We start from the raw sequence: 24,821 nt of genomic DNA, 5'->3' as shown, positions 1-24,821 counted from the left end.
TTCCACAGCCTTCACATTAGCAAAGCACGCTCATTTTCAAGAAGCTTAATGTTGGTGACTCTTCATCAGGTATTAGCAAATGGCCTCCCTAACAAACACATCATCAGAAGCAATGCTGCTGAAATCCACCAGTGCCAACATGAAGGCTGACAGCTCAGATGCTAACAGAGCCCCCCCTTGGGGACACATTATGAGGTCAGGGGGGAATAGGAACAGATATGGTGGGCCACATGTGTGAGAGTGGAAGCAGCCAACCTCCCAAGCATGGCCCTGCAAACCGGTTCATTGAGGAAATATCCAGAATGGGATTTGGAGCTGTGTGACTTTGATATCCGAATTTCAGAGTATTTTCTTTCCCCTTTTTGCTAACTAGCCAGAAGGAAAAAGATGTAGGGAATTTTCTCTAACTTAAGGAAAATAGAATCTATGCTATCAGAGAAGCGGCTTCCCCTTGTGATAACTGATGCACCAATAAAATACATTGTATTTTATTAAACCAAGCTTCCCAGGTGGTGTTAGTGATGAAGAACCCACCTGCCAATGTAGGAGACACAAGAGACATGGGTTGGATCCCTGGGTCAGGAAGATCCCCTGGAAAAGGGCATGGCAAACTACTCCAGTATTCTTGCCTGGAAAATTTCACAGACAGCGGAGCCTGGTGGGTTACAATCTATAGGGCTGCAAAGAGTCAGACATGACAGAATGACTGAGCACATATTTTAGTAAACATTCTCATCAGGGATATCATCTCAGTGGGCTATTCTCAGGGCCTTAAAATTAACTAGTGTTCAGAAATACGTAAAAAATCTTTTCAAAAAATACTAGAAGGATACAAAAGTAGTTATACTAGTAATAATATTATTGCAGTAGTTTAGTCGCTCAGTTGTGTCTGATTTTTTGAGACCCCATGAACTGCAGCACGCCAGGCCTCCCTGTCTATCACCAACTCCCAGTTTCTACCCAAACCCAGGTCTGTTGAGTTGGTGATGCCATCCAATTATCTCATCCTCTGTCGGCCCCTTCTCCTCCTGCCCTCAATCTTTCCCAGCACCAGGGTCTTTTCAAATGAGTCAGCTCTTCGCATCAGGTGGCCAAAGTACTAGAGTTTCATCTTCAATATCTGTCCTTCCAATGAACACCCAGGACTGATCTCCTTTAGGATGGACTGGATGGATCTCCTTGCAGTCCAAGGGACTCTCAAGAGTCTTCTCCAACACCACAGTTCAAAAGCATCAATTCTTCAGTGCTCAGGTTTCTTTATAGTCCAACTCTCACATCCATACATGACTACTGGTATTATTTGGAACATATTGAGTAGTTACTCTGTTAACAGATGTGCTGAGCACTATGCTTACATTGCCTAATTGTTTTAACAATAATTTGATGTTATATGTGTGATCTTAATTTTTTTCCTATTTTATAAATGAAGAAACTGAGACTTTAGCAAAGCTTTGACTTTTAAATCCCAAGATCCTATAGCTGGTAAGTAGCAGAGTTGGAATTTTAGCTAAACTACAGATCCTATATTTCTGGTAAAAAAAAATAATAATAATAATAATCATTCTATACTATTTAATATATAACAACTTTAAATTCTCAAAGATCAGTAAAATTCTAGAAATATTTACATTGCTTTTTAAATGCACTTTCAAAGTAACATGAGGAATGTTACATATATGAAAACTATGGGATAAATCCTAGGTTTTAGAGTAAGACCCCGGTTTAAATAATAATTATGGCAATAATTAGTTAGATGACTTGGGATTTCTAGAATTGTGTGAGGAGTTGACAGAATGTGTGTCTAATACCAATGCCACATGTATATTCACTAAATGGTGACCATTATTTAATGGTTTATATAATTTCATACTGAAACTCATGGGGTCATTTTAAAATATGGTTGCATTCCGAGGCCCAAGTCCTTCTGATTGAGCACCAAAAATAGCTGGATGCATTCGTTTATATTCATTAATCAGCTTTCTTACATATTTTTCCTTCAGAGAAAAAGAACATAGTAGCATTTTGGATGCAGGTGAATCCATTTTGCAGAATAATAATTATTTTTTCAGCTTAAAATATGTGCCATGTACATTCACATTAAAGTATATTTTTATTCCCTAATTTAGATTCTTTAATCTGAAGCCACAGCTCAAGATGAGAGTGGAAAACAAGCTATGAAAAATGACTATACTGTGTGAAATGTAGGTGTGTTTATGAGTTGCTTAGGTGGAATAAGATATAGTTAACTAGAGCTGAGGAGGTCAAGGGACTTTGAAATGATGTTGTTAACGTGGCTAGAGAGACAATGAGAGGATGATGTCAAGAGGTAAGAGAGAAAGATGATGACCCAAGTATTGACATCACAGAAGCAGATAAGGGCCCTGAAGTTGGTAGGTAAAAGCAATAAAAATAAATAAATAAATAAATGGTGTGCTGAGTTTTTTAAGGTGATGAAAAGTTCAGAGCAGCATTAGGAAACAAAGGATATGCTAGCCCGAAGGCCATATTTCTGCTCTTGAACTCTCAAGTTCTCCTAGGGAGAACTCAGCAACAAAACCACTGGTCATCATAAACTCAGCAGAAATCAGCCACTCACTGTGAACTAATCAGCGCTTTAATTTGTCTCTAAATTGACTGACTTTGCATAAAGTCGTTTCATTCCATTAACAGCAGAGCCCCAACTCCCACACGGTAATCTGCCATCTCACACTTAACTTGAGTGAGAGATCAAACTAGTGGCCGTGAACTTCCTCAACGCCTTCCCTGTTTCTCTCCAAAACCCTCAGCTTCTCCTTCCAACTTCTTCTCTCTCTCCCTCCCATCACAGGAGTAATTGCAGGGCTTGTTCAGTTATGACCTCACTCCACTCTTTCTGCATCTTCTGAGAGTTTGTCCCAGTAACCACATAACTTTTCTCTTCTCACACACATCTTCTCTCTCTCTCCTTCCCTATCTTCCCTGGATCCTTCCCCCACAGGCCGTAGGACCACATACATGCCAACATTTGTGTTTGCATCACACCCCTACCCTGCCTGCTTGCTCCCTTTTCCTGCTGCTTTTCTCCAAGATCATTCTCAGAAGACGAATCTCCCTCTTTTCACTTTTTCTTTCTCCATTTGCACAATTGATCCAGTGACTTGCTCTCTCAGAGGTGTGACAATAATCTGCCATATCTAAGCTTATTTTCTTCCATCCTCATCTTTAACTGCTCTTTAACTTCATCATAGCTCTCTGCCAGTGCCTTCCGCAAGGCGGCCCTCTCCCACAGCTCTTTCTAGAACTTCATTCTGGACCGTCAGTTCTCATTCTGCTCCCTACACAGAAGCTTCCAAAGTTTCTATCCTTCACCCCCTGTCCTAATCTCTTTTTTCCCTGAAAAACTCCCTGTAGTGGCCTGGCTTTAGCTATCACTTCTAAGCAAATATATATGTTGACCTACATCACAAACTGTGTCTCACTTCTGATCCAAACTCCCTTCTGTTCAACTCCACCTCAGAATGAACACAACACCCTTTTCAGATCGTCTAGTTTCAAAGTTCTGGGCCTCTCTGATTGTAATTTCCCCTCTTTTCCTCAAATTCAAATAGCATCTAAGTCATATGGATTCAAAATCACTAATATCTCAGTCACTTCTTCTCTGTTTTTATTGCCACTCTCGTCACCATGTTTCATCTGGTGGCATATAATACCTTTTAAACAATACCCTTAAAAGTTGGGAGATAAATATAAAATTTGGGATCTAGTGAAAATAAACATGGCAAATAAATCTATAAAGCTGGGGTTTGCTCACTCCAGCATTCACTTTGAACCCCTTTCTAGTCTCTCAGTGTAGCCTGCCATAGACATCATGTTTTCAGGAATATTGCAAAGGAGAGAACATCCTTGAAATTTCAGGAACCTTTTATTCTTCACCCAATTATCAACATTCAGACACTCAGATTTTCAGATACTCCCTGACTTCCAGAATCTCCCAGTCACACCTGCCCTCTCTTGGCATCAACCCTTGCTGCTTATCTGAGTGAGTGAATGAAATGCATCCAGTTGCATCTGGCTCTTTGTGACCCTGTGGCCTGTAGCCCACCAGGTAGCTCCTCTGACCATGGGATTCTCCAGGCAAGAATACTAGAGTGGGTAACCATTCCCTTCTCCAGGGGATCTTCCCAACTGAGGGTTTGAACCCTGGTCTCCCACATTGCAGGCAGATTCTTTAATATCTGAGCCACTAAGGAAGCTGCTTCTCTAGTCCCTCTTTAAAATTCATCTTTTTTAATTTTTTGTATCATGGTTTTATGAAAGAAGTTTGAGATTTGGAGTCAGAATGGAAAAATATCAAATCCCATCTCTGCAACCAATGTTAGGTAGGTAGAATAGGGAAAAGGAGTCCAAAATGGCAGTGGCTAAAAGACAAAGAAGGGAAAAGCCCACAAAAATAGAACAAAGGAAGGTCCGAGGACATGAGTGAGGACCTCAGGTAAAACAAAAAACACTCCTGGCTGGCCCAATTTACATAGGACAGGCCCAGGGAGAGATAAACATATAAAAAGAGGAGCCAAAGCTAGCTCGCTCTCCCGCGCGCGCTGGGGTCTCTTCTCTTCGCGTCTTTGGATCCACGTGCCCTCACGCCTCAGAGATGGATTTTCCTTCTATCTTCTAAGTAAAATGGGCTTCCCTGGTGGCTCAGCGGTTAAAGCGTCTGCCTGCAATGTCGGAGACCCGGGTTCGACCCCTGGATCAGGAAGATCCCCTGGAGAAGGAAATGGCAACCTGCTCCAATATTCTTGCCTGGAAAATCCCATGGACTGAGGAGCCTGGTAGGCTACAGCCCTCGGGGTCGCAAAGAGTGGGACATGACTGAGTGACTTCACTTCACTTCACTTCTAAATAAAGTAGAGCTGTAACACTGAGCTGTAACACTGATTTGTCTAACAGCTATACCATGATCCTTTTGAGACCTGAGAGCTATAACACTGTCTATCCAAGACCCGAGGGCTGTGACGCCGAGGGGGCTTTAATGTCCATCACTCCAAATCTTTGTTGTGACTAGACAAAGAACCGAGGAACATACATTTGCGTGACAGCTTTATGAAAGAAGTTTTAGATTTGGAGTCAGAATGGAAAAATATCAAATCCCATCTCTGCAACCTTCTGACTCTGAAACTTTGGAGGAATATTCTGTGATATTTAGTTATTTGCTATCTGGCAATACTTGAACGTATCCCTTCAAGAATAGCAATATGGTTTTGCAGACAGTACCACAGTGAGGGTGCATTTCTGGTGAACACAGTGACAGGTAAGAAGACTCTTCCCATAGCACTTTAAAATAATTCCTACTTTGTTTCATTCTTTATCATTTCCAAGGTAGTGTGAATATTATGCTATGTTCTAATTTGTGTGTGTAAATGCTTTGAAAAATCATTTTTTGGCCTGATGCAATCAGAAATGGAAGAGGCTTCAAAAGCATACCCATGCTGATGAGGTCGTCTGAGAGCTGAAGGGGGTGGGTCTTGGGTGAGAGGTGGCCGTGTTGTTGGACAGATGGCAGGGGACAAGCTGAGAGGCACAAAGGATGGGTTGGCAGCCTCAGGTACCCCTTTTGCTTAGCCAAGATTCAGAGAGATATAGGGGTGTGAAGCGTGAAAACCCAGGTGGACAAGCTTTCTTAACTAGCACTAATTAATTAATCTTGGCTTTAAAAAAAAAACAAAACACTTTTGCAAAAAGAACCCTGAAGATCCTACAGTATTGTTAGTTCATAGGTTTTGAATTAAGTTTGGCCATTACATACTGCAGTGGGCATTCTGTGTGCCACTCTTTTGTTTCAAGATTTTTGTTTAGGATGTAAGCATATGATTCAGAATCTAGGAATTTATTGCCGTCAATAAATTTTTTTCTGTCTAATGTTGCTGTTATTGAATTCAGGGTAGCTTGCATTTGTGTAATTTTGTCTTCACCACTTAATATTTTTCATCCTCAGAGTCATGTTCTAAATATGATCTAAAATAGAGTCTTTTTATAGTGGTCAGGGTCATAGTCTGTGGAACCAGAGGGTCTAGGTTCTAATATTAACTCTACCACTTACTACCTACATAATCTTGGACACTTCATTTAACTTCTCCCTGGCTTCAGTTTTATTATATGTAAAATGGGAATACTTTTCAATTTTAATATCAACCCTATACTACTATCAAGAGGGATAAACAAATTAATACATGTAAATTCTTAAATCATGCCTGGCAAGTGCTTTTAAGTTAGCTACTAGCCTGGCATGTAAAACACTATATAAGTGTTAGCTGTTGCTGCTGCTAGAAACTGTCAGACTAAATTCCACATGCTATATTATTACTTTAAAAACAGTACACTGATCTATCATCTCAGAAGAACTTATTCAAATGTGCCAGATAAATGTCTAAATACACTTACTCATCAAACCAAACATGAATTTACTCTGTAAGTTGAAGAGACACAGAGGGAAAACACCAATTTTATTTTTTAACCAAATATTGTTGAAGTTTTAGTAACTCGATATAGAATTAAAATAGTTTACAAAAGCATTTGGCAGACACTGGTGTTGATCAACTTCAAAAGTAATGTGTGAACAAAATGAAATGATCATTCAATGGATTATTGATTTATTCAATAGCCAATTACCATATACCTGTCCTTCCAGAAGTTTGAAGAAGATGCAAAGAAAAATAAGACCAGTTTTCTAATTTGTGGAGTTATAATTCAGTAAAGAAAAGTCAGATATCAATAAATAAATAATTTTAAGTAATGGTGCTCAGCACAATGATAGTCAAGTGTGAGCTGATGTGGGAACATATAGAAGGAAGTGATTTATATAAAGATGAGACAAAGAGTGTGGGAGGATGTAGTGATGATTTGGGGATGGTTATTGGAAGGTAAGCATTCATTCCCACCCTGAACTGGTATCTCTGTGTATAAGGAAAGAAGAAATTAATGGTATAATAGTCTTTTGCCCTCATAACTTAAACTTTTTTTCAGTGAAGCCTGTAGAAAAATATAACAAGCCTATGGGATTGATCCCAAAACACAAAGCACTCAAAAAGTCTTCAAATTTAGTAGGAAACAATAATTACATGAAGCAATATCAGTGAGTAATACTCATGTAAATTTGTAGCTGAGATTTTGAATACCTAGGAGAAAAAAAGTTCAAAACTTTTACCTGCAGACAAACCCTAGGCAGACCTTTAGGAGAATCATATGAGAAAGCTTCTCCTTGACTCTTGTATTCTCCCTGGACTAATGTGATCTGTCAAGACTCCCACTTGGTAATTAGTGCCATGGAAATACACAGGTCAAACTAAGCAAGATAGGAAGATAGATCATTGCTGAAAATTGTTCCCACCAAAACAGTCACTCAACCCTCTTCATACGTTCATTCACAATGCCCCTGGTCAAGTGTGGAGTCAGGAAACAGAGAGAGCATCCCAGTCTCATTCAACATTATCCAGTCATAATAATCAGCTTTGTCTTCTTCTTCAAATGAAAATCTGTAAGAAAATAAATTCAAAAATTGTAATACAACTTGAGAAATATTAAGTGGGCTTTTAGAATATATAAATACTTTTTTAAAGTTTCTGAATCTTGATTACATGAAATACATACAAATTAAGGTGTTTGATAAATGGTAAATTTCATAATATAACTTAAAGACAAGCTACCAAGAGACATACATATTTTTTAAAAGGCTAAATTTTTTGGTCATCACCAAATATTCTAACTCTGATACTTATACGCTGAATGTGAGCTCAGGTTGTTAGAGGAAGAGAATTCTAGGGGCTCAATCCCAGGAAATTTTGAGTAGCATCTGTAGTAATTAGCTCACTTTGATGCTAACATTGGCACCATGGCTCAACTCACAGACATCATAATTAAAACACTTAGTCACCAGCTATAGTCAGTTAGGAAACATTATGGATGAGTTCACTTTTGCATTATAACAACAAAAATGTAAAATACAAAGGAGGAAATTAGACAAGAAGTGGACAAGACTAAGTAGGGAAAACTGTAAAATAATATGTGCTTAAAGATTTGGGAAACTGGAGAACCTTACCATGCTCTGATCACTTTAGCTAAGGTGTCACTCTACTCCACTACCCTTATTGCTATCTATAAGATCAGATGCAAAGAAATATCTTTGGTGAAACAAATAGATTAAAATACAAGTATTTTATTCATGTCCTTGGTTACTGTGGGCCCAAATTCTTGCTTTAGCATGAAACAGTAAACTATGCCCATCAATATGGATAGAAACTGAATGTTCAGTCACATTAGTAGAGCTGTGACATTTCCTCAGCATAGAGCCAGATATCATAGTTGTTTATAGATATTTCTGCATATCAAAATGTATTTACTCTCAGGCTCTTGATAATAACTAAAGGTAATCCTTGAGCAAAGAAAAAAAAGCAGAAACATTTTGATGAAAAAGTGCATACAGTTAGAGCTATGGTTTTTCCAGTAGTCATGTATGGATGTGAGAGTTGGACCATAAAGAAAGCTGAGTGCTGAAGAATTGATGCTTTTCAACTGTGGTGTTGGAGAAGACTCTTGAGAGAGTCTGGATCTGCAAGGAGATCCAACCAGTCAATCCTAAAGGAAATCAGTCCTGAATATCCTTTGGAAGGACTGATGCTGAGGCTAAAGTTCCAAAACTTTGGCCACCTGATGCAAAGAACTGACTCATTTGAAAAGACCCCGATGCTGGAAAAGATTGAAGACAGGAGGAAAAGGGGACAATAGAGGATGAGATGGTTGGATGGCATCACCAACTTGATGGACATGAGTTTGAGCAAGCTCCAGGAGTTGGTGAAGGACAGCGAAGCCTGGCCTGCTGCAGTCCATGGGGTGGCAGAGTCAGACATGACTGAGCTACTGAACTGAACTGAACTGAATCCTTGAGCTCAGAGAACAAGAAAGGCTCAGACATTATTCTCAATGTCATGTATCTTTCACTATTATTGATAGTAAATGAACATGGATGTTGTTTTAAATATGGATTCGATTGAATAAGTGACATATAACATCAGTGGTAAAGTTTATGTATCCTTTCTGTTCTAACACCTCATAGGCACTTTCATCAACCAAAGTACAGACTTTCTTCCATATCTCACTGTCAATGTCCATTTTCATTTCTGAATTCAGTATAAAAGGCCAAGTTCTCACCACATTCACTTCACTCTACATAGCCACACTTGAGTCACCATGTTCCTCTCAAGTCCATCTATGACAGCTGCTGAGATGAATGCCAAGATTTCCAGACATAACATAGCCCAATCTAGTAATATCCAGATTAAACCCACTTCTAATCACACAGGGCTTGGGTTGCTCACTGAGTCTCAGATAATATATGTAAGATCATCCACTGGGTCAGAAACAATGCTGATGCAATCTGGACTGTGCTACACAATCTTAGATACAAAGAATTGAAGCCAGGAAATTTTCTTTGGACCAGACAGAGGTTAACTCATTGACAGAGTCTTTGGGATTACCACTACAACATTACACTTAGCTCTGACAGTCATCTTTCCTATTACAATTTTAGGTCTGTGAAGAAATAATTTCCAATAATTTCCTAAACTGCAGATCCATATGTATATACAGTTTATCGAAACAGTAGCAGGGGCAGATTTATTTCCAAAGCTTTTTCCCAGAATGCTGATTGCCCAAGTCTACACATACTGAAACAATTCACCCCAAATGCAGTGTCTTAACAGATTCTTCTAGGAAGCAGAGAATGGGGCAAGGTTAAGGTGTTAACAGAGGTGTTAACCCTGATGGTGAAGGTGAGAAAAAAAAGTGAAACAAAGCTAAGAAAGGTGAAAACTGTGTGCTAAGATGTATTACATAGCTTCTGCTTAAGAAGGAGCCATAAAGACACATGATGGGTGGCCCTGTGCTTGTCTCACCTGGCACTCAGAAACATTGCTGTTGTTGTTTGCTCACGAAGTTGTGTCCAACTCTTTGCAACCCCACAGACTAAAGCCTGCCAGGCTCCTCTGTTCAGGGGATTTCCCAGGGAAGAATACTGGAGTGGGTTGCTATGCCCTCCTCCAGGGGATCTTCCCAACCAAAGGATTGAACCTGCGTTTCCTACATCTCCTGCATTGGCAGGCAAATTCTTTACTGCTGAGTCACCAGGGAAGTCCACTCAGAACTGTAAGTTTTGCAAAAAGGAAATGAGTCTTGAAGAGTCCATGGGGAAGAGAAAGAAAACAGAAGGAATTGATGTACCTGACTCCTTTCTTTTCCCACTGGTCGAGATTCCCCTCCCAGAGAGCCAACTCTTCAAACTTGCAGGATTTTCAATGAAGTCAGAAAGTAGAGGAGAAAACAGTACAGAGAAGGCAGCATGTTGATCAAGAAAGAACATGTAGGAATCTGAAAAGTGACCTGTGATTTATGTCTCCACAAAGACATGGGCATTGCCGTCTATGTAGTTTTCTCACATGCACAAGCTGTAAGAGTTAACGTTCAAGTATTTGTATTCCAAAACTCTAGACTATTCTTTATGTTAAGCATATTAGAAAGACAGGAAATTAAGATTTGTAGGAAATAGAATATGAATCAAATTTTTAATATGTAAAATCTCACTGAAAAAGAAAAGTATAGATGGTATTACCAGTAAAAAAAAAAAAAAAAAACTATTTTCTTTTTTGAATAGAAAACAAAAGTGCTCAAAAATATTTTAAGAAACAATAGTAAATCCATAGTTTTATCTATTAAATCCTTCACCTTCATGAAAATTGTATTGTTCATATCAAAGTATAGTTTTAAAGTAAGACTTGGAGCTTGTGGAATAAGCTACATTGAATTTGGAATTTCTGATGTGCTCAGCTAGTTATACCACCATTGTTAATACCATGAGTCATCATCAGGAAAATTGATGAGCCAAGCAATAGGCTACAGCTTGTAGAACCGGTTCAGCATCTGCTGCAGAGAGAGTACAGCAGTTTGCTTCCTGATGAAGTGTTTTGGGGCTTATCGAATTGAGACTTCTGCTTAAACTCCAACACAACAGGAAGGGTAAAGTTTAACATCTTGGATACCTGACACCCCTGTTCCTCTATATTTACATATGACTAGATTCAGAGTTGGTTAATCTGCATATAATGGAGAGATACATTTGGAGAAAGAGAGGAAGGGCCCAGGACAAAGAAAAGTTATCTAAATTCAAACAATATTTAAAGCCTAGAATATGACTTACGGGTGTGTGTGTGTGTGCTCAGCCACTCAGTCATGCTGGACTCTTTTCCACCCCATGGACTGTAACTCACCAAACTCCTCTGTCCATTGAATTTTCCAGGCAAGAATATTGGAGCAGGTTGCCATTTCTTACTCCAAGGGACCTTCCAAACCCAGAGATCAAATCCCGTCTCTTACATCTCTTGAAATGACAGGCAGATTCTTTACTAATATGTCACATATGACTTTGGGCAGCATTAAACTATCAACAAATGCTAACTTTAATTTTAAATTCTATATATTCATTGTAAGATTTTAAAACATCTCTGTCTATAATCACAATTCTTACTTGTCTTCTAGGATCTAACTGAACATGTGAAGGTCCCCATGAAATCCTTCCTCAGTTCTCAGTTCTGATGACATGCAAAATTACCCTCTAAGGATATTTCTTGAGATGTTAGTTAAAGCTTTGGAACTGGTATGTTACATCTTGAAGAAGAATCATCTACTAAATTTCCCTCAAGCTCTGGGTAAATCCAGTTCAAATATTTAATTTTTACAAATCCATGTATTAAGAGAAGTATCTCCATGAGGGACTAGTGCCTGTAAGAAAATTTCAGTGCAGGGACATTCTGAAGGTTGGTTTCTGACCTTTCTTTGGTTTTAATCACTGAAGTCCTCGACAGCTTAATAAGTTGAAGGAGCTGGGTCACAGTCTAACTTAATAAGACCTGCTACAGAGACTTGGTCACCTCTGATTGCTCCCCTAAGTCTTACAACATCTGGTACACTGTCCTTGGGTGAGAAATGTTTTCCATAACTTTCCTCTTGTTCACTACCCTGCATATAAATGTTTTTATTAACCTGAGAATGATACAGCACTGTATATTTGTGTGAGCTTTTGCCATTTTCAGCTGTATCTACAGAAAGAGAGTTGACTGTTTTCTCCAAAATCGAATTAAACACTGCATATCACCAATATCTTCTTTTCTATTTTTCTACTATTTTTTAATATGGGTCAAACTTACCTTCAATTTGACATGAGATTAAACAAATAAACATTGTAACTAGACTCTTTGAGACTATTTATAATATGCCATAATTGTAGAAAGAGAAGAGCCAGTTAAAAACAATAGATCACTTTGAGAAATTTTTCCATTGTCCAACAAACTGTAGATGTGAATTTCTTAGGAGTATCCAGTTTTATATGGAAATATATATAGTGGGATGATTGGCACATTACTTTCTCCTGAATGATAAATAAAGTGATAGATAAACTATCCTGTTTTATTTCAGTATATTTTACAAATCTAATGAAAGTCATATTTCTATTTTCTTTGCAATTTCCCATATGGATAATAGTAGCATGGAAGTTGATCCAGATTATTAAACCTACAGCATTATAGTGTACTGTCACATCGGTATCCTTCACCTTAACCTTAGTCTTAGAGAAAGTATTTCAGGGCCATTATAGTGAAGTAAAGAAAATTGAGTGTCTTGATAAAGAGAGTGGACCTAAGACAACATGACTGTATTTTTATTAATAGTATTCTATAGGTAGAAGCACGTGTGTGCTGGAATCCACCTTATCTTGATAAAACTCAGAATATTTGCATACTGAGGATATCTGCTAACCCACCATCAACACATTTTTTGAACAAAACAATTTTTAAATCATCCCCTGATTTATTCCTATCTAACCTGAATTCATACACGAACACCATATTGCTCAAAAAAATATAACAAAGGAAAGGACTTAGACTAGATAATGTGACAGGAAAGCTAGTTGTTCTATTAAACACAGAGTAAAGACCGTTTCTGGTCATAAATAGGTCAGTTCCATGATAGAATAGTTAGAATTTCTCCTGCTATCAATCTAATAGCAGTCTGGGAAATAGTAAAAGCAAAGTTCTAGTTGTGCTATTTTTAATTTGCATGTTGAACTGTTTAATTAAAACCTGCCTAAATTTTTCCCTGTGTCATAGTGTATGTCACTAATAAAAATCTCTTTACGAAACAATGATTTTTGCCAAGTCATTTCAGCATTAGCAAGAGTAACTCTTACTCTTCCATGTTCTTTCTCTCTTCAGTAACATACTACAATTCCCTCAATCACCCAAGGGCTTGGAGGCTTTTGTTGTTGTTGTTGTTTACATTTCACTACTCAACTATCTTTCCAGAATTTCCTGTAACTTCACATCATACAACTCATCTGTAAAGGAATTTCATGTGACTCCAACTTAAGCTACTTGGATTAAAATTCTAAACAGTTTTATCTACTGATACGTATCTAGCTACCAGATACATCTACATGTATCACCAAAATCCACCTGCTGTTCTTCACTTTCTCTTTCATTCCTGTCCAATGGAAAGCCTCACTGACATCCCTATCTAGACCATATTAAATATCACAACTTATGGTTCTTCCCTACAGCCTGTAAGATCTTCTCCATCATATCTTTGCTAGCTGATCATTTAGCTATGACATCCTCTGCATGTTCAATCATCTTGCTTTATGTTTTACATAGCACTGCCCACACCCCCACACCTTGTGAGACTATCTCTTTGTCAGGATTTGGGGATGCCTCTCTCTCATAGTCACAGAATCTTAGGGCTCCAACTTGCAATCATAATTGTACAATGTTCAAGCCTGAAAGAGACTCAAAGACCTATTTCATCTCTCACATTTGCAGCTAAGGAAAAATGCTGTAGGTGGCAAAGATAGGATTAAAACACCCATCACTATATTTCAAGTTCACAGCTCATACTGCAACAGCTTGAACTTGCACCCCATAAGAACTGCTGCAAATTAGTCCTCTTCAAATTAGCAGTCTTAAAAATGTCAGTACTCTCTGCACTCCTATATTAGAGTTCTCCAGAGAAACAGAATCAATACAATATATAGATAGATAGATAGATAGGTACATATAAGAAGGTCTTTATTATAGAAATTGGCTCACATGTTTATGGATGCTAAGACCCACAATCTGCTGTCAGCAAGCTGGACAACTAGGAAAGCTGGTGGTGTAATTTGGTCCAAGTTGGAAGGCCTGAGGACCAGCAGAACTGATGATGTAATTCCTGGTCTAAAAGGGGTCTACTCTTCTAAGTTTCAGGATCAAGAGATCCTGAGAACCAGGAGCTCCAATGTCTGAGGGCAGGAGACGATGGACATTCAGGTGAATTAAAGACAGAGAATCTGCCCTTCCTCCAGCTTTGTTCTGTTTGGATCCTTAACCAATTGATTAAGGTTAACCAATCCTTAACCCCCACCCACATTGGGAAAGGGAATCTTCCTTACTCAGGCTCTGATTCCAGTGCTCATCTCTTCTGGAAACATTCTCACAGGCACACCCAGAAATACTATTTTATTGGTCACCTGTGTATCCCTTAGCCAAGTCCATTTGACAGAAAAAATTAACCAACTCAACTGCACACATCTTCCAAAAAAAGAAGTGAAAGTGAAAGTCGCTCAGTCATGTCCAATTCTTTGTGACTGCATGGACTATACAGTCCCATGGAATTCTCCAGGCCAGAATACTGGAGTGGGTGGCCTTTAGGCTCCCAGCTATTATAAGTGTTCACATGATGCTTCAAACCTTGTCAGTTTCCTGACTTATCTTTTACTCCATTCAGTTAAGTTCAGTTCAGTTCAGTCACTCAGTTGTGTCTCACTCTTTGTGACCCCGTGAATCGCAGCATGCCAGGCCTCCCTGTCCATCACCAGCTCCTGGAGTTCACTCAGACTCATGTCCATTGACTCAGTGATGCCATCCAGCCATCTCATCCTCTGTCGTCCCCTTCTCCTCCTGCCCCCAATCCCTCCCAGCATCAGAGTCTTTTCCAATGAGTCAACTCTTCACATGAGGTGGCCAAAGTACTGGAATTTCAGCTTTAGCATCATTCCTTCCAAAGAAATCCCAGGGCTGATCTCCTTCAGAATGGACTGGTTGGATCTCCTTGCAGTCCAAGGGACTCTCAAGAGTCTTCTCCAACACCACAGTTCAAAAGCATCAATTCTTCAGCGCTCAGCCTTCTTCACAGTCCAACTCTCACATCCATACATGACCACAGGAAAAACCATAGCCTTGACTAGACGAACCTTTGTTGGCAAGGTAATGTCTCTGCTTTTGAATATGCTATCTAGGTTGGTCACAACTTTCCTTTCAAGGAGTAAGCATCTTTTATTTTCATGGTTGCAATCATCATCTGCAGTGATTTTGGAACCCCAAAAAATAAAGTCTGACACTGTTTCCCCATCTATTTCCCATGAAGTGATGGGACTGGATGCCATGATCTTTGTTTTCTGAATGTTGAGTTTTAAGCCAACTTTTTCACTCTCCACTTTCACTTTCATCAAGAGAGTCCTTAGTTCCTCTTGACTTTCTGCCTTAAGGGTGGTTTCATCTGCATATCTGAGGTTATTAATATTTCTCCCAGCAATCTTGATTCCAGCTTGTGCTTCTTCCAGCCCAGCGTTTCTCATGATGTACTGTGTATATAAGTTAAATAAGCAGAGTGACAACATACAGCCTTGACATACTCCTTTTCCTATTTGGAACCAGTCTGTTGTTTCATGTCCAGTTCTAACTGTTGCTTCCTGACCTGCATATAGGTTTCTCAAGAGGCAGGTCAGGTGGTCTGGTATTCCCATCTCTTTCAGAATTTTCCACAATTTATTGTGATCCACACAGTCAAAGGCTTTGGCATAGTCAATAAAGCAGAAATAGATGTTTTTCTGGAACTCTCTTGCTTTTTCCCTGATCCAGCAGATGTTGGCAATTTGATCTCTGGTTTCTCTGCCTTTTCTAAAACCAGCTTGAACATCTGGAAGTTCACGGTTCACATATTGCTGAAGCCTGGCTTGGAGAATTTTGAGCATTATTTTACTAGCGTGTGAGATGAGTGCAATTGTGAGGTAGTTTGAGCATTCTTTGGCATTGCCTTTCTTTGGGATTGGAATGAAAACTGACCTTTTCTAGCCCTGTGGCCACTGCTGAGTTTTCCAAATTTGCTGGCATATTGAGTGCAGCACTTTCACAGCATCATCTTTCAGGATTTGAAATAGCTCAACTGGAATTCCATCACCTCCACTAGCTTTGTTCGTAGTGATGCTTTCTAAGGCCCACTTGACTTCACATTCCAGGATGTCTGGCTCGAGGTGAGTGATCACACCTTCGTGATTATCTTGGTCATGAAGATCTTTTTTGTACTGTTTTTCTGTGTATTCTTGCCACCTCTTCTTAATATCTTCTGCTTCTGTTAGGTCTGTACCATTTCTGTCCTTTATCGAGCCCATCTTTGCATGAAATGTTCTCTTGGTATCAATAATTTTCTTGAAGAGATCTCTATACCTTGGTGGTAGCCAAAAATGGACTACCATTCCACCCCATTCCCACTTAGAACTTGTCTAAAGGACAGTGTTCGGGAAAATCTTAGCAGCAGGCAGAAATAAGAGCAGTACATTACATCATTCACTTAATATAGATTGAGAGTCGATGAAGACTGAGTCACAAGAATCTGTAATCTAGAGATTGATAACTCATATGTCTTCAGTTGCCAGAAAGGTAAAGAAAATGAGTAAAATGGAATTTGTATGCAATGGTAGAGAGGAATACAGAAATTTTAATTAACCAGATTGAGTGCACCTCTTTAAAAGACACTCAAATTCTTTTTTAAAAAATTGAATTCCATGTCTATACGATCATTTAGTCATTTCTAATACATGGTGTCAACCTGTAAACAGTTGGTGGTTACCAAAATTGAACAATCATCAGACTCACTGGGAAATTTACTAAAACATTCAAATTTCTAGGTTCTGTCTTAAGAGTCTTATTTTTCTATGATTTGTTGTAGTTTGCTTTGTTGTAGGTTTTATAGTTTGTCTCTTTGGTCAAGGAAATTACTGATTTAGGTGCATTTATTCAGCAAATGGTTTATCTAATGTTTAGTTTGTGAGAACTGTAGTAGATACTAGGAATATAGTTATAAACAAGCCTGTTTTCCTAATCTCCTTACTCTTACATTCTAACATCACATAATATGTCTATTATCAGTGGCACTCTAATAAACTAAATTATATTTACTTATTAGTCAAGGATTAATTAAGATTTAAATTAATCACAAAGAAAAGACCTACTGATTCAGCTGTGAATAAAACAAAACCATAAAATCATAGTATTATTCCACCCTTTTATTACTTCTAATATTTAGAAATGGTAATTCTATTTGATAGTCTATTTACACAAATCAGTTCTATAACTCCAGTTTCATAAAATTATTAGGGTAGAATAGCTCACTTAAGGTTTATTCAATTAATATTAAATTCTTCATGGACTTTTTGGTATTAGTCAAAACAGGATATAAAAACAGGATAGTTAAAAATAACTAAGAGATTAGAGTCATCTATTTTGTTTACCCTATGAACTTGACTTTTATACATATCTTCTTCCTACAGCACGTCAGTGCTGTCTTCTATTCTGTCTCAACTTTTAAAAACTGCTCATAGGAGGTAGGTTTATAATCTAGAGTTCAAAATAAGATTAGTTGTTTAAGACAAGTATTTCATGGCCTTCTGCCAGAATAGAATCTTCCCCAAGAATCTTACATTTTTTTCCTTTTGAATCACATCAAATAGTTTCTCTACTTCTACCCACCCTGGTCTCATTCACTGGGTGGTCAGCATACCGTCTGCTTAACAACAGCTTGGGGGGGAAACCACCCTGAATAACATGCATTTTGATATAAAAATTACAACCCCCAAGAGTCTTAAAGCACTGCGGTCCTGACTTGCTGACCTCGGCCAACTGTTGTGGCCACTCACAATGAACTCACCAATAAGGAAATTAGAAAACCTCTGGAATGTGTTTTTTGGCCAGAATAAACTCAATCTAGAGAGACGAAAGAGACACTCCATTTTATTTTTCAGGGTAATGTCTATCACACGGAAGACTTAATGAACTCTCAGACACACCAGGATTTTTTATTTTTTATTACATTTCTGGCTGTACATTCATTTCAGGTGGACACTCTTTTATCCAGGGTTCTTTGTGGGCAAGCAGTTGCACTGTGGAATTACTTTAGTGGTTAAAACAAAAATAAAATGTTCCTTTTGAAGTGGTTAAAACACGATTCTTTAGATATCAAAGAAGGAACCATGTAGCATTAGCTAGAAATAGTCTCTTATTAGACTAGTTCTATCTTCTCATCTATTTCTTTCATTCAGACATTTTATTCAGTACTCACTAGGTGAAAGGCACAAAGTGAAGTGTTTTATTTGTTTGTTTGATATAGAAAAATAAAATCCTTTGCTAGCTGAGTAATTCACAGTGATTGCATTATCATCAAGCTGCTTCTGGATTACTGAATTTTTATTTAGGGAAGAGAACTTGTTGGATAAATTCAAATGCATAATATACTTAAAAACAGGATACTGTATAATCACATATGGGAGGAAAAAAGCTCAAGTGTTGCCAGAGTTAATAACTCATATATTTCACAGGAACAAGTTTGTTTTTAGATAGCTAAAGCATAATAATTCCTAATGATTTTTCTTTCAAATCTCTCTTGTAAGCATACATCTGCTCCTTTTGAGATTTAATTGTAGATACTGCTTACATTGGCCAAAGGAAAAATATCCCTGTTCCCTTCAAAACATCTCTCGGTTTGCATTTAATCAAAGGCCTGACTTCATTTGATCTCAGCTCCACATCGCTATTTTTCACACTTCCACTTAGAGACAACGGGCTTACCAAATAGAAGGTCTAAGTGTTTGGGGTGAGGTGAGGGACAATTTTCATTGCAAGGTTGAGCAAAGTGTTGGACGGGTTTGCTCATCATCCTTATTGAACTCTTTGCCAAGGAAATCCAATCCATGATAAATAGACAAATGTCTGAGATCATTGTGGCTCCGTCTCTGATGAGGCAGCTGCCTTCATGCTGTGTTTGTTGTTCCGGGATATTGTAAATACTAATATTTTATAAGCTTTGGAGCAGTTGAGAAATGAATCTCATAAACATAATTCAGTATTTCCAAGTTTTCAAAAACACATAGCCTGAAAAGCTCTCACTCTTGGTCAGCCTGTGGGTTTAGCTGTCAGTTCCAGGAGCTGTGATGGGCGGAGGAAATTTGGGGTGTGCAGTCTCAACTACTGCCTTTCAGAAAGATAGGAAGTTTGATTTTAATGACCATATATAATTTCTAGTGACTTAATAGACTATAAAGAATACCTGCATTTAAAATTTATAAAAAGATGCTGTAGTAGAAATTAATAAAAACCAGTTTGAAAAGATAGGTTTAAAAAACCCACTGTGTTGCTTATAAAAAAGGCACCATAATTATTAATTTTCTTTTCTAGGAGAAACAAAGGATGTTATATCATATTGCATGCAAAGCATCAACTGAGGGTCTTCTGCTAAAACACTAAACTAATTAAGTCACACTCTGAATTATCACGTTCCTTTGGCAAGGTTTTGGATCCACCCTATATCTGTGGCTCTTTCTCCCTTCCGTGCTTCTTTTTATATTCACAGAACCAAGTCTTCTTGCTCTTTCTCCATTCTTCTCTTTTCGCTTGTAGCTAACTGTTTCTTCTGCCTACTAACCTCTTAGGTTTGCTCGGCAAAGAAGTACCTCTCCGTGTAGTGTGTGCATCATTCTCAGAAGCGCAACAAAAAATAAAGATGCCGACTCCCTTTATATACTGGGGATTGACTTAATTAATTTTATTAGACAGCTTAGTGGATATGCAGGCAAGTGGATACATACTGAAATAACATCCACATCTTAAATCACTACAACCAATAAAAACATATTGATTAATACATGGCTAAAACAGACACTATGTAAGAGTAGTAAAGTAGATGGAAATATTTTGTAAATTCTATAGCACTATCCACACATTACTGTGATTGTTTTTCCTTTAAGACACCGCACTGAGAATGAATTAAATAAGATGCCAATTGCCTATTAAAAGCATAGCCTTAATTAGAGTTGGGAACCCCCTCTTTGTATTAAAGGGCAATAATGATGGAAAGACCTGCTACATGTGGGATCTTTTCTTTTCTTTATCTAGAGTCGGTGATGCTATTTGGATAATAACTGATGAAAGGACTAGGGTGCCAACCAATTTGCAGTTAAGTGGCTAATTAAGACCCAAAGCAAAGCTGCCAGGAGGTTGGGTCTCTTAGCTCTAAAGTGACACATAAAAGCAATTAGAATGGGGCTGGCTTTGCGAGGACATATTTAAATTTGGACAAAAGTTTGGGCCAGTTATTATTTTATGTTAATATATTCCTCTGTAAGACAGCATCAGAGAAAAGGGAATCATTTAGGACATAAGTAATAAATTACTTGGATTCACTGAACTTTAGATGTGAATAAAAAAGCAAAACTCTAAAACCCATTTATATGTTTGCAGTCCTAATAGGGGTAGTCAAGTAATTAGATTTCCTAGTCTCCAAGGAAAAGAGAACAGTGCATGAAGTGCACTGTTATCCAAGGGGAGAAATCTCTTAATTCTTGGGTGTGTTGTCACCTGTCTGTCATTTTGCCTGAGTGTGACACCTAGCCCAGAATGGCAAGATTTTTAGAATTATTATATTTCAACTTGGGACAATCCAGGGTTCCATTTAAATATAGCTGCTCTAATATAAGAGCAGAGGCGGGGAAGACAGATTCTTTCTGGGTGTTAGAGAGAAGGTTTGAAGTTGATGAGAGTAAGTGGAGAGAATTGGAGAAGATGAAAATCATTACATGAATTATCCATGTATCAGGCAATCATGATCAGGGGAGAGTAGACAACTTTTAAAATCATAGCACTAGCGGCATCTGAGAGTTGTGGGGAAGCCCAGGCCATTTATACCTTGCTCCTGTGATTTATGATGTCACCATTAAACCCCTTGATGGCATTATATCCTTGTAATTTGCAGTTGCTAGCACTTTTTCTGTATACAACTCAATAACTCATTGTGTAGCTATTCCACACACACATAAACACACACATTAGTGTGAATATGTGTATGCTGAATCTGTCATCAGTGGAAACCATGATTTTTGATATAATAAGTTGGGTTAATAAAAGGCAAGAAATCACAGACTGGGTGTGTAGTCAACTGTAATTCCAGCTTCATTGTGAGGCACCGCCAGGAAACACCGCTCTGCACATTAGGATACACAGATATCGTTTAGATGGTGTATATATTCTTTTTAAGAATTAAAGAAGCAAAACTGTTTGCAGGGTCAGTCAAAAGTCATTATCAAAGGAAACAGATGAGATTGCATAGAGATAAAGAAGGAAATGTATTCAATTCACCTCAACATTGTAGTAATAGGATTAGAAAATAACAGGGTTAGAAATATTAAGCCTTCAGGGCTAAATTCTGCTGCCCCCGGAGATGTAAGGTTGGAACTCCTTTCTGTCCAGGGGGAGTTTCTGTTTCCTTCCCAAGCCTGGTTCTGGCCAGTAATTGTGACACCATCAGTCTGGGAAAGAGAAGGTTGTGGAACCTTTGCTTTAGGACCATAATACCACTAGTCATTAGCATTTCTGCGGGGGTGAGAGGTAGTGTTTGGACATCTCTTAAAGTTAGCTTTTCAATTGACTTCTGTAATTATTCTCCAACGAAAACATGAATGCCAGCGACTTTCTGGGGAGTTATTTTTATTTCTATTTGAATATTTTAGCTACAATGCTGGAGATGCACGGCTGGATCTCTGAGAATGCTGTTCTGAAATGCTATATTTATAAAATGACCAAAGAGTACATGCTGCCTGGATTAAATTTATCCCAAGATGAGAGGTTTTATCTCTAATCATCTGCTTGTTGACTAATCTGGGCACATCTTGTGCAGGTTTGATGGTTGAAATGTAACAGGCTGAAGGGATCCAGACCCTAAAGGGGTATCCCTTTGTCTCTGACTTTGCTTTCCTGAAACCTGGAGATAATGAATGCTGCTGCTTCAAATTCATCATTCCTTAGAGGAGCCACTGACCGAGACTGCTAGTTTTATACAAGAAAAAGTGGGGTGCTCTCTTTAAAGGAGTGTGGTATATGAGATCACAAAATTACTGCTTTGGAAAATTATTTTTTAAATATATAGGATTGTTTTTCCACAATGTGTCTAAAGCTCACATAAGGTATAATTCTGGAGTATTTGTTTCTATGGAATTGTATTCTCAGCTATTCTGTGGTCCATGTCATATTATAATGTTGTTATTAATATTTTCACATGAGTTTCACATATTAGAATGTGAGCTCCTTGAAAAAAAGGAATCTCTGCTTGCCATGTTTGTCTTCTCATCAGCATTTCACACAGTTCCAGGCACACTGTAAGCATTCACTAAATCTACCTTAAGAAAGATTGACTACTCTGCGCTTAAGACACTTAATGGCAAGCAATATACCCCTGTTACCTGCAGCAACTTCTTCCAACTTCTACCTTTCTTTACTTTAGGGTTTAGTTATAAAAGTCTAAATTGGGATTAGATCCTGTGTCTTGCAGATGTGCCTTCCATGAAGTGAGGAAATCAGTAAGAAGGATATTCATAACAAGCTCAATATCCCAGCCGGTCTCTTTAGAAGCCTTTAATGCCAGCAAAGAAAAATTAATGAATGAGAAACTCTTAAGAAATAGAGTTTTGGAGTGAGCAGAGAATCATTTGCCTTTCTACTGTACTATACTAGGGGCCTATCAAAAATTGTAAGCGGCTTTACTGCTGGCTACATTTTCTCCCATGGGTTATTTCCTTTTCTATTAAGTAATTCCTTAATGCCCAGGGAGTTCAACATTCTGTTGAAAAGAGAGTTCTTAGCATCTTCTAAGACTCAAAGCCTTACTGCAATGTTTTCCTTGATCTTGTGATTTTAAAATGCTACCTGTTTAGCTAAATGTCTCTCTCATGGTATATTTATTTCAGCGATATTTTTAAGGTTGTACACATTTGAATATAGTTGTTTTGTAATAAGACTCTTACTCTGAAACATTTTATACCTCATTTTGTTCTGTTATCTAAAAATTTTTAGAAGCTAGCTAAATGTTTGGCCTTTTCTAATTCTCATCCCAATACAAATTTAGAGTAGTAGCTAAAGAGAAAAGAAAAATCAAAGATATTTTAAGTTCTGGATTGTTTTGGTTGCTTGTTTGTGTTTTCGTTTTTCCCTTGGGACTGGTAAAAATATCACTTACGTGATTTTCAGCCAACATTTTAGAGCTACATGAGAATGTCTACCAAAAAATGGATTTAAATCCATTTTTGAATCCAGTTAATAGTTTTTACCAATTAAAAGCATGCATTACAATTACTGTCAAAGGCAGAAAAATTATTTTCTTAATTTTTAAATAGAGATATGACTCAATCATAAATAGTTTTCTTTCTCATCAGAGAGAATTCATTTAACAGTTTTCCTCCCCTCCTGCTTTTGATAAAACATATCAGATTATGGTCTTTGAATTCTTGCTGTTTCCAGTTGTCCAATGTCTTATTAGCCTTGCTCAGGGTGGGGACAGCTTTGGGAAATGATATGCTGCTCTTCAATATCATAGTGGTGTATTATCTGAGAGATGACATTGTTTGGGTAGTTTGGCATTTTAAAGAGACTTGTCAGAATGCATACAGTGCACAGAGGTAGGGGTGTGTGTGTGTGTGTGTGTGTGTTTTTACACATGTGTGTAATCCTCAAGTGAAGAGACATCTATTCTGGCAATGCCATGTACTTGGACCCATCTACGGTTTGATTGTACATCAGTTATGATGTGTCTCTTTCTAACAGGAAGGATACCGATCTTGATGAATAGCCAAAAGGTAAGATCATTCTTAAAGCTGTGAGTGATTAATAATGGCTATGCATAGATTTTTTTCTAAGAGTGTAAATAAAATATATCATTCACATGAAGGGCAGGAGTTTGGCAGAATGATTCATAGTGCATTTAAAAGCATAAAATGTCAAACCTAGGGTCTCCTCTAAGCATGTCAAAGAGGAAGCTGGTTTAGCCACTTGAAATATCTGAGTGAATGTTGAAATATGAGTGGATGTAGAGAAATTGTATGTTCTATAGGATACTGAAAATGAGCTAATATTATTAATTACCACCAATCAAACATCAACATTTTCTCTTTTAGTAGCTAAATACTAAGCATATGAAAGAGATAAGTGGGTAAAAAAGGTGGTACTTGTGTATTGTGCCATTTGGACTATACATTTCAATACAACTAAGATTTACTGTATACCCTCTAGATTGAAAGTTCCATTGGGAAGTTGCTAAATTCGCATAAAGTATGGCCATAAAATGGTCAGCATTCATACCGAAGTATGTATCAGTCAATTCAGTCACTCAGTTGTGTCCGACTCTTTGCGACCCCGTGAATCGCAGCACGCCAGGCCTCCCTGTCCATCACCAACTCCCGGAGTTCAACTCAAACTCATGTCCATCGAGTTGGTGATACCATCCAGCCATCTCATCCTCTGTCGTCCCCTTCTCCTTCTTCCTGCAATCCCTCCCAGCATCAGGGTCTTTTCCAATGAGTCAACACTTTGCATGAGGTGGCCAAAGTATTGGAGTTTCAGCTTCAGCATTGGTTCTTCCAATGAACACCCAGGACTGATCTCCTTTAGGATGGA

General features: G+C 38.1%; 1 long non-coding RNA gene across 1 annotated transcript in view; it reads right to left on the bottom strand.

Moving 5' to 3' along the window:
* Positions 1-6,465: 6,465 nt before the first annotated feature.
* The window catches only part of LOC123334981, an 89,291-nt gene continuing 70,935 nt past the window's right edge, over positions 6,466-24,821 (bottom strand). Inside the window, exon 3 of the long non-coding RNA XR_006553156.2 lies at positions 6,466-7,511. This is a non-coding gene — a long non-coding RNA (uncharacterized LOC123334981). The remainder of the gene's footprint in view (positions 7,512-24,821) is intronic.

Source organism: Bubalus bubalis, chromosome 9, assembly GCF_019923935.1.
Source record: "Bubalus bubalis isolate 160015118507 breed Murrah chromosome 9, NDDB_SH_1, whole genome shotgun sequence".
NCBI lineage: Eukaryota > Metazoa > Chordata > Mammalia > Artiodactyla > Bovidae > Bubalus > Bubalus bubalis.
Note: the sequence above shows the minus strand (reverse complement) of the source record. Positions and strands in the feature narration are given on the sequence as shown.